The following is a 9,705-nucleotide window of genomic DNA, read 5'->3' on the forward strand; positions in this document are numbered from 1 at the left end:
TGTAAATTTGTTTATAATTTTTTCAAAGCAGGCTGTGGTTGATTTAGAGTCAATGATAATTAAACATCTGGAGTTCAACATAAAAACAAAACAAACCCCACAGAGTCTGATTATTAGTGAATGGAATGGAATCCATTCCAGTGAATGGAAAGAGTTACTGCTGAAATGGGGACAGGACTTAGATAAAATTTAGCCCTGGTGCAAGTGGACCCACCTTTAATTGAGTCCAATGGATATTATGCCTGCTTATGCCAGAACAGAATTGATCTATTATTTTATCTTTTATAGGCACCAACCAATTATTGTATGAAATGGGAACCAAGCTACTATTTCAGTAATATACAGTGCAAATCTGAGTATGTGAACAAGGTTTTTAGAAAAGTGGTGGTGTTCAGAATTTACTAGCTGGGGGTATGACCCTATTCTGGATAGGTTGCATAACAGTGGTATTAGTGTAACTGGGGAAGCGTGCTGGTTTGTTTTCTGGTCAGGGATACTTGGAGATAGTAAGTCTAGGCTGAAGGAAGGAAAATAATATAGCTTTTAATGCTGAATCACAGCTATAGTGCCTTTAGCAGTGCTGGATTGGACTGACTTTATAATTGGTTCTCATTAAAGGGTCCTACATCCACGCACTGATTTTTGGGGCACCTGAGGTCATGTTAAGCTTCTTTGGCATTGAGGCTGCTCATTGTATTTGTTTCCTTTTTAAAGTTTGTAAAGACTCATTCCTAACTATTTCTGTGCTTTTTTTACAGCTGGCATACCAGGTAGCATGCAGCCTTGCTGTGTTCCCCTGGCTCTCAAACCTCTGTACTTCTTCCTGGATCCCTTCAGGAGTCTCAGAATTGATTGCATCTTTGTGGAGCTGTATCTTCAGTCCAACCTGGAGATGAATCACTGGAATTCAAACATCCTCAAGTAATACTGGAACAAATGAAGAGAATGTTCTCTTGGAATTGGTGCCAGTACCAAATCAAAGCAAAAGAGCGTTGCCAGAAGTCCCTTTGGCCAGGGTCTGAAAAGATCCTCTGGTAAATGTTCCTGCTACCAGCCTAAGAGACTGGATTGTATTTTTGCAGTGTCAGTACCAAATCCGAGTATGATATGGTGGATAGTTGTGCTGGAAGAGCCCAAAGAACCCAGTGTGGTTGGTCCCCCAAAACCCATTGAATGTTCCCTTGACTGTACAAACACCATGGAGTCTGACCAGGAAGAGATTTGTCAGGACAGCAGTGACTAGTATAACTTTGGCATCTTAAATATTACACAGGAGATTTGTGCAGACAGCTATCCTAAAAATTTTGTAGAGGAGAGCTCTATCAGCAGCCAGCATGAAAATACTATAGAAGGGAGCTTCAGTGGTAAATGCTGCATGCTATGGTTGTGCGAAACGGCACCATTCCGTTTTGCTTTGAGTTTCAACGGTTCAATGGAACATTGTTCCATTTCAAATTGAAACTGCTGTTCTGTTCCATTCCATTGAAACAGAAAGGCTTTTTCGGTGCTGTTGCAAAGTTTCGCTGGGGATGGGAAGTCAGCCCAACTGGCCTAAATTCCCATCCCCTGCACTAGATCATGCCGGGGCAGGAGGCAGTCCAGTTGGGCTGCTTCCTCATCCCCCACACTAGATCGTGTCGGGAGTGGGCAGCAGCCCAGTTGGGCTGCTTCCCCGTCCCCCGCACTAGACTTTCGAAACGTTTCAACTAGCCTCGTTTTGTTTTGAGGCTATTGCAACAGCCTTTGTTTTGTTCCGATTTTGCTGCTTTGACCTTGAAATTAGTTGAAACAGTGTTGAAACGAAACAGCCAGCAAAATTTCACACAGCTCTACTGCATGCTATGTTATTTTGTGATGAGATTGTGTGTATGTTGTCTTACTGTATAGAGCTAGGAGCTCCTTACCTGTTCCATTTACCCCCAGCTCTCTATCCATATTCAAAATAACCAAACCACCAGTGACAATTACCATCTTCATGCCTCCCTTTTCAAGACACTGAAGCAGTTTGCAGCTACTGGAACTGGGTTGACCTGGACTGCTTTTTTGGATTTAAATTCTAAGTGCTTAAATTCTCCCCAAAGCCCATTTAGGCATGTAGTTGACCAGCTTTGCTACCCAAAGACCATGTCTGACCCCATGAAATACTGACCTTGGTTTGGGGATGTAAGCAAGAAGAGGGAACTGAAAGCACTTAAACACTTAAAATTAAACAGTTTAAATATTATTTTAGAGGAATTATTTTCTCCCTAGAAATATTTTTAATTAAAAAAAATACTGTTCTTTCACTTTTCCTGCAGGTATTTATAGTAGTTATGTTGTGTATATTACCATTTTGTAACATATGTATCTTAGTGGTACCATTACATTTGTTATTTTTCAAGTAATAGAGTAATGACTAAATAGTATCAGGCTAGAGTTCATTCATAGGACTAACTGAGTTTAAAATAAAGGAAGTTTCTGGCAGAATTGTGCTTTACACAGTTTGCCTTTCATAGATTTTGAATTAAAATGTATTAGTTATCCAGTACAGGTTTCTCTCACTTTATGTGGGTTCTGTATGTGCAAATTCACTTTTTTGTGATGACCCTTTTTATACCAAAAATTTGTTATATGAGAGGTAAATTCACTCTTATGTGATCAGTGTGGTGGAAGCCTGCAGTCAGCTGCTTTGTGTGGTGCATTGTGGATGAGCACCAAAATATAGTCTCCTGTGTGGATCTGTGCTCCTCGCTTGCTGTCTGCGACACTTTGCCATCCCCGTTATGATAGTGCCCTGTGCTTGTGTGCACTGTCTGCTGTTGGTAAGTCCCAAAGTTGTCTTGTAAAAGTGGTAGAAATGGGTCTGGGGATCAGTACAGTCAGGGTCTTGGAATGTATCCCTAGTTGTTGGATTGTAAAGTGGGTTTCCTTTATGCGAATTTGAGTTGTGAGCTGTTTTCCAGGTACACAAGTACAGTATAAAGCAAGGGAAACCTGTAATGCTGCGAATACTTAAGAAATAATATTTGAACCCCTTCACTCTAAAAATTAGAGTATAACAGATTTCGAGGAAGGTGCTTCCCAGTTGACTACTGGGAACTTAAGCTTTTTTGAGAGACAATATGGAGTGTTATTAGTGAGTTGACAGAGGTGTTTTGGTTTAGTTTTATCCATCAGCAAGGGGGAAAACTGTCAAAAATTCTGACAGAAGGCAGGGGTAGAATTGCACCTTATAGGGTTCATCTACACATGTAAATAAGTGCGACTAAATTTAATGTGCATTAAGCAATTTTTGGTAGGTGTCTACACATGCAAGGACTTGAGACTAAAGTTAGTCCCAAGTCCCTCCAGGTCTGCCACGTGCCTTTGTGGCCACTAGGGGAGCTACAGCCTCCGCAAGGAACTCTAGCACTTGGCAGTCATGTTGAAGCCAGACCCAGCTGCCAGCACTTGGCAGCCGTCTTAGAAACTCTGATTCCTGCCCAGCTTCTTCCCTACCCAGAAGCCATGTGCCCAGCACAGGGGCAGCATGCAGCAGCTCTCTCCTTGCCCACCCTGCCTCCCCACACCAGAGCTGCTCCAGCCCCTGCCCCTATCCCTGCTCCTGCCACTGATGCCCAGCACCCCACTGCTTCAGCCTGACCCCTGCCAGAGAAAACCAATGCCTCATGCTCTTGCTGGCCATGGTGCTGGCCCTGCTGGCTCCAGCAGTCCCCTCCCACCCAGGCCCCAGGAGAGCTGTGCATCCCGCAGCACCACTCTCAGAACATGCACATGGGTGAAACAAAAAACTTTCTTAACCTCACAACACACATCCCCATCCCTCCCCACTCTCCTCTCAGCAAACAGAACCCCCTTCCCCCTCAACCAACAGTGCCCCCCCACCACCTTCCCATTCAACAGCAATAAAAAAACCTGGTTACAAGTAAGAAACTATATACAGGTGGGAAACCTTATACAAGTGGGAAACTATGCTTGAAGACCGAAATTATTGTAAATAGAGTGGGGGGCCTGAGGAGGTAGCCTAGGGAGCAGAGCCCTGGGGAAGGTGCCCAGCACCCCAACCCCTAGATGTTCCCCTGTGGGTCTAGGGGCTGTGGTAACCCCAGCGGGTAGTGGCCTCGTCAAGTCTTCTTCAGCTGTGTGGTGCAGGGGAGAGTGGCAGGTCGGGGCCAGATGGGTGGTGACAGGTCCAGGGTGGGGGCACCTGGGCCAGACCCCCTGGCCCAGGTGGGTGGTGACAGGGCCAGGCAGAGACCTGCTGTGGGGAAGCAGGTGGGCCCCAGGGGCCCTGTGGGGCCATTGGCGGGGACCAGGCAGTGAGGGATATGTACATGACTACCAGGGCCAGGGGGATGTCCATGGCCTAGCAGTCAGCACTGCCTTGTTGCTGGAGCTGTTTCAGTTGCTCCCACTCCAGGGCCTCCATTTTGAGCCCAGTGGTCCCACTGTGCCCAGTCCGAAGCCTCTGCCCAGGCAACTTTCTCTGCCCACCAGGCCTGCTCCTGTGCCTTGTGCTCCTCTTCCACCACCACCACCAACCACTGGAGCATGAGGGTCCAATCCCTGGTCTGCCACTTGCACAACCAGCACATCCAAGTTGCTCCAGCAGTGGGTGGTGGCAACCCAAAGTCCACATCCCCACTAGGGCTGGTGGCCTCTCCCCCATGTCCAGATGTTGGCCCTGCAGAGGCAAGAGACAGAAGCCTATTGTGAGAGTTTGCAACTTTTCAGAGATAAGATGCTGTGCACCAGGGGCTGTGTGCTGCCCAGCCTCAGATCAGGGATCTGCTGTGCCTGGGTGCCCAGAAACCATGGTAAGTTGGCCAGGCAGGCCCAGGACCAGGCAGCTGCCACCCAAGCCCCCTGTTCCTCCATGATCCCCTGAAGCTGGTGGCCCGCTGGGTGCTGGCTGGAGGCAGCCTACATTCCCCACTCCCTTCCCAGGGTAGGACAGGCCAAGCTGCTGGCAGCACCTGCTTCTATGGCTCCAGGCCCTGCTCTCCCACCTCTCCCTGCAGGCCAGCCACCATGCTGCACTGCTGCCCAGCCCACAGAACCCTGCTAGCATTTGTTGGTATCAAATTTAGGTGCAGTTAGTTATTTTTAATGCACAGTAAGGTTATGCATGTGTAGAAGCACACCTGTTATGTGCATTAAATTAGGCTAATGCACATTAATGCGTCTCATGTAGATGTGCCCTTGACTAATTAATTCAGAGATGCATAAGCTTTTGTAAGCAACAGATCACTTCCACAGATGCTATAAAAGAACTTCCAGGGAGCAGGGGTTCAAATAGAAAGACTGATTTATATACAAAGGAAAGGGAAAAGGGGAGGAAAGGAGAGGAGCAGTGCTGAGGGAAGCAAAAGTGGGTTGAAGTGAAAAACAAAATAGTAAACTAGTAGGAACACAGGGGCCATAAAAGCTAATCCGGGCCATGTAATAAGAATCCATAGTCTCTCTTGAGACCACACTTAACATAATCCAATCTATAGAGGATTTCTTCTTCCACAATTTGGCATTCAAGTTGGTTTTTAAAGTTTTGTTGCTTCAGAACGGCAATTCAGAGGCCAGTGATGGAATGTCCAGGGAGGTTAAAGTGTTCTGCCATAGGCTTTTGTGTATTTCTAGATTTGATTGGTAGTGTCCATTCTTCCACATAATATTGCTCCAGCTGTTTAATGTAGACAGCAGAGGGGCACTGTAACCAGGTGATGTTGGTAGAGGACAAGGAGAATGAAACTTAGATGTTATAATCTATGTAATTTGCTCCAATAACATGGGAGGCACAGCTGGTATCTAAATCTGTTGCAAGGCCTGATGCTTCATTGAGAACAGGAGTTAGGTGATCTGTTGCTGGAGACACTGTTTGAGTTTGGGAAGCTGCCTGTAAGCCAGGACAAGTTTGTCTCTTATGGCTATCTTGCAATGGTCATCATTTTGCAGGAGGCGTTGGGGGTTATTAACAATGTGTCCAAGGTCTTTAACCTGGAGGCTGTATGGAGCAAGCAGAGGGATACTGTTGTCATTGTCATGAGGTTGGCATTGTACTAGGTTGGAACCGAGTCTGAGTGTGGTTTCTAATTGAGAGGCTATTGTTTTGGGATTGTATTATAAATTTAGGGAATCCGTGTACCAGATCCTTAATGTGTACATCCTGGTCAGTTGGATCAGAGAAGATATAGTTATAACATAGAGCTGTCATTGTAACATAATGCTTACAACCTTAGCTATAGATGATGGATCTAGTGGTGTGTATAAAAGTAGTATAAAAGTGGATGGCGTGGAGGTCTGTTTAAAATTCTCGGATTGATTTAAATCATGGCCATTTAAATTACTAAGTGGAAATCCTCAATGTAAATAATTTATCCTAATCACCTTTTCCATTTCTACTTCAGTTACTTTCTTATTGTTTGATATAACCATATTGTTTGCTGTAACTATGTACTGGTATATCTGGTTACAATACTACATAACAATTATGTGAGCTGATTACTATTGCTAACTGTGACTGAACATGTAGATACTGCAGGGGTTCTATTTCCTTCCCAGCTTCCAAACTTCTAATCATCATCTTCTCCTCCAGGTGCTTCATAGTAGATTTGTTGAGGACAAGGTCCATGATCTTTCCAGGTGTCAAGGTCAAGCTGACTGGTCTATAGATCCTCCTCTTTCCCTTTCTTAAAGATGGGCACTATATTTGTCCTTTTCCAGTCATCTGGGACCTTGCCTGACTTCCATATCTTCTCAAGTTGCACTTAAGCTTGGAGTCTCTTTGTCTTAGCTATACCAGTAGAGCACATCATAGCTCTGCCCTTTCTCATCATGAAGGGACAAAGGAAAGTGCGTGTTTCCTTGTTCTCAATTCCTTAGCTGCTATTAGCTTGAGAACAGAGCATTCTGTTCATTTATAATCTGGGCCCTACAACTCTTGTTGAAGTCCTTTTAGAGTTTCTAGCCCTCTTCTATTTTATTGTCTTTATTTATTCCCATTTGGAATATTATATTCCTCTGACCTTTTTCTTTTTGTTAATCAGTTTCCTTGTATTTTTGTCTGAGAGCAGAAGTCTTTGTTGTCAAAGTGAGGACACCACTGCAGCTTGTAGAGACTCGGACCCTTCATAGCCCAATACAGATGTAGCTGAAGCTTGTAGAGACTTGGGCACTGATGTTCTAGTACCATCTTCTGTCTCTCTCTGTAGCTCTCAGTAAGCTCTAAAGAAAACCCAGACATTTCAGGCAGTCTTTGGCTTCACCACAGTGGCTGAATCCCATCTTTGACTGATACCAAAAATCAGCAGTTCATCTTGAAGAACTCTTTACTATAAAATTATGAAATTGTCCTTGTATAATTGAGTGATGAATTACTTATATAATATCCGTTGCTCTACTTTCTGAAAGTGCCATAAAATATGTAGACAATAGAAAGTATAAATATGCTTGGGAGATTAAAAAAAAATTGGAATGAAGTTGCCTGGATTCATATAGATGAAAATGAAAATAAAGGTCAGAGGAAAGCAAGTGAAGACACTACCTACAAATACTGTTGGATGATAAAATACAGCAACAGAAAGAGTGAATGCCGAACTGTCTGGATTCAAGGATATGCTGAAAAAGAGAAAACAGCAATGGGAAAAATCAACCCTCATAAGAACATAAGAAATGGTCTACTGGGTCAGACCATAGATCCATCTAGCCCTGTCTCTCAAAGTGGTAAAGAATGGATGCTAAATGCAAGAGTATTTAAGCAGAGCATATCCAGACTGAAGCATCTCCTACCCCTTCTCTGCTATAACATTCCTAATTTTAAGGTTGCACCTTGAATTTGGCCAATCTTCTTTTGGAGCTGGTTAAATTTATAAGCCTCTACAACATTCTGTAGCAATGAGTTCCACAAATTAATTAGAAGTTGTATGAAATAATTAATAACATATCCTGCAACCCTCAACCAAAAATTGTATGATACTATCTGTGGGCTTACAGCTTTCTTCTCCACTGGATTCAGATTAAGGTAGTCTGAAGATTCTGCTTTATTTTTTGGAGAGCTTTTCCACAGCTGCTTTCACACAGTTATAGCAAGTGGTAACCATTGCCCAAAAATAAGAGAAGGGTCATCTGCCATTTTCAAGTCATAAAATCTAAGACGGGGTACTTGAGAAGATCCTAGGGGATATGTGTGGGCAGCCAGGGATGGAGGCCACCATGCACCATTCCTCACTGCTGTGCAGGTGCCATCCAGCCAGGGGTGGGGGAGGCTTGCATGTGGCATCTACTGGCTCTCTACATTCAGCCATGTACCACCCTCCCTCCTCCCTGCTCTGCATCTGGCTGCCAGGGGTACACTGATCCAAAAAAATTGAAAAACCCTCATCTAAGAGTTTTCTCTGTGGGGATATTTGCTTTATCCCAGAAGTCTGAAGTTAAATTTTAATATTAAAGAAATGTAGTTTGGTGGTTCAAGAACAGGCTTGTGAACTAGGAACTCCTGAATTCTTAATTTCATAGATTTCATAGACATTTGGGCTGGAAGGGACCCCGGAGGATCATTGAGTCCAGCCCCCTGCCCCAGGGGCAAGAAGTCAGCAGGGATCATAGGATCCCAGCAAGATAAGCATCCAAATGTTTTTTGAAGGCATTCAAAGTGGGTGATTGAACTGCCTCCAATGGCAGTCTATTCCAAACCTTGGGGACTCGGACAGTAAAGAAGTTCTTCCTTATGTTCAGCCTGCATCAGTCGCAGCAGAGTTTGTGACCATTCGATCTTGTCATCCCTTGGAGCGCTCTAGTGAACAGATGTTCCCCCAGATCCTGATGAGCACTCCTGATAAACTTATAGGTGGCCATCAGATCACCCTGAGCCTGCACTTTTCTAGGCTGAAGAGTCCCATGGCTCTCAGCCTCTCATCATAAGGTCTGTTTTCCTGACCTCTGATCATGTGCGCGGCTCTTCTCTGCACTCTCTCAAGCTTCTCCACATCCCTTTTGAATTTTGGAGCCCAGAACTGGATGCAGTACTCCAGCTGTGGCCTCACCAAGGCCGAGTACAATGGGAGAATGATGTCCCGGGATTTGCTCAAGAAGCATCTATGGATGCAAGCCAGCATTTTCCTTGTTTTACTAGCCGCAGCATCACATTGCAGGCTCACGTTCATCTTGTGGTCAGTCATGACCCCCCATGGCCAGTCCGCTTCTGACTCCAATGTCTACATCATTGATGAAGATGTTAAACAGTATAGGCCTTAGGACAGAGCCTTGAGGGACCCCACTGGTGACCGCGCACCAAGACGATTGGCTTCCATCAACCACTACCCTCTGTGTCCTACCGCAGAGCTAATTCCCCAGCCAGCAGATCATGGTGAAGTTGAGGCCACAGTTAGCCAGTTTTGCCAAGAGGTGATCATAGAATACCAGATAGAAGGCTTTTTTAAAGTCAAGATATACTACATCAGTCTCTTCCCCCTTGTCCAGGTGATAGATCACCTGGTCATAAAAGGAAATGAGATTGGTCAGGCAAGATCTACGCACAACAAACCCGTGCTGGGTATCCCTCAGGATATTGCCATCAGCTAGTCTGTTAAGGATGGCCTCTTTGATAATCTTTTCCAAGACCTTGCCCAGGATATAGGTCAGGCTGATGGGCCTGTAATTTGCCGGATCTACTTTCTTCCCTTTCTTGAAGATAGGCACCACATTGGCCTTCTTCCAATCTTCGGGCACTACACC

This window comes from Crocodylus porosus, unplaced genomic scaffold (assembly GCF_001723895.1).
Source record: "Crocodylus porosus isolate Cpor-Errol unplaced genomic scaffold, CroPor_comp1, whole genome shotgun sequence".
Lineage (NCBI taxonomy): Eukaryota > Metazoa > Chordata > Crocodylia > Crocodylidae > Crocodylus > Crocodylus porosus.